We start from the raw sequence: 1,719 nt of genomic DNA, 5'->3' as shown, positions 1-1,719 counted from the left end.
ATATTATTATATTATATATTATATAGGGAGTTTATGATGGGACACATAGAATGTCCCATCATAAACTCCCTCTTATATAATAGTAGAATTATATTATATTATATATTATATAAACTCCCTTATAGTAGAAAAATAAATATATATTATATAGTAGAAAAAATGATTTATTATATTATATATTATAGAGGGAGTTTGTGATGGGACATTCTAATATTTTAAGTCATTTGTAAATGATTTATTATATTATATTTAACTTATAATAAATTCTATAACAAATACAAACAACTTCAGTACCAGTCATTTGTAAAGGATTTATTATATTATATTTAACTTATAATAAATTCTATAACAAATACAAACAACTTCAATACCGGATCTCACAACCCAATATTAAGGAGCCTTTAATAATATAGCAATCCTGGCAAATCATACAAATCCTTACTATCCGGGTCCGCCCGGGTCCGCCCTCCCATGGGTAATCCAACGGATTTCTTCAGCGATTCTTCATGATGCCTGGATTATCTATATTTGACCTTCATATTGGACTCTTCAAGCTATTTTAAACATAGTAAGAGTATGCCATATAGTAACTTAGTATGCTACAGTTCAACACAAACAGTTTAGCCCATCATGGGCAGACATAAATAAACACAAAGAAATAATAAGTAAGAAAATATAGTACCTCAGAGATGAATCTTCAAACCAAATTGCACACTTTTATTCAAATTTAAAAACTGGAAATATTACAAAGAGAAAGAGAGAGAGAGGGTATCAAAACCTGCCTCTAATACAACACACCTCCTTCCATTATATAGTAGTGGAAGGAATCGAAACAAACAAAAGTAAAAAGTAAATTGGCCCACAACTTTACAAATGGCCGTTCCTAAATAAAATAGGCCGACAAGCTCACATGGCCTCTATATAAAGTAGTTTGGCCTTATTATTAGTGGCCGACATCTTTATTAAAGTAATCTCCTTATCAACTGGGCCTATTCTTTTTCTTTTAAATGGCTTTGTTTAAAACAAATGTTAGATTCCTTGGTCATAATATTGAAAAAGGAAAGATTAGTCCTATTAATAGGAGTATTGAATTTGGTATCAGAGTCATGGACTTATAGTAACTATAGGTGTTACTGTTCAGCACAGTTTGTTTCGATGAACATCATAAAGAAGAAATCTACTGTTAAAAACAGTAGAAAAGAAGAATATGATATACCACAACACCTAGATCTACTTAATAAGTGGACTATTCCGAAAATATCGCCCAGAATCATATATCAAATGGGTACTTTTGAGAAATTAGGTCTCAAACAGGTGGTTAAAACCACAGAGGAAACTATTACTATTGATAGTGATAATCAGACTTTTAGATTATTATCTGATAATGATTTGGCCCCTTATAGGGATATTTATCATTTTTTGCATATCGGCCTAGTACAGGTGGCTTTCAAGCCCCTTACTTTAAGAGGTTTACCAGAAAGCTTTATAGCAGCTTTACGTGATGGTAGAAATCATAATTGGAAAAAATCTCTTATAGGGACGATTCAAACTAGTCTTGCTTATGGACCAGTCTATTTCAATGCTTATCCTAATTTACAAATATCTTTGCAAGATGATAATTCTTTAAGTGCTCTTATGTTAAATGTTAAACTTCATGGTTATGATTATATGCCTGGTACTGAAGTTGTTTGTATTTGTTATAGAATTTATTATAAGTTA

Source organism: Solanum tuberosum, unplaced genomic scaffold (genome assembly GCF_000226075.1).
Source record: "Solanum tuberosum cultivar DM 1-3 516 R44 unplaced genomic scaffold, SolTub_3.0 scf00173, whole genome shotgun sequence".
In the NCBI taxonomy this organism is placed as follows: domain Eukaryota; kingdom Viridiplantae; phylum Streptophyta; class Magnoliopsida; order Solanales; family Solanaceae; genus Solanum; species Solanum tuberosum.
Note: the sequence above shows the minus strand (reverse complement) of the source record.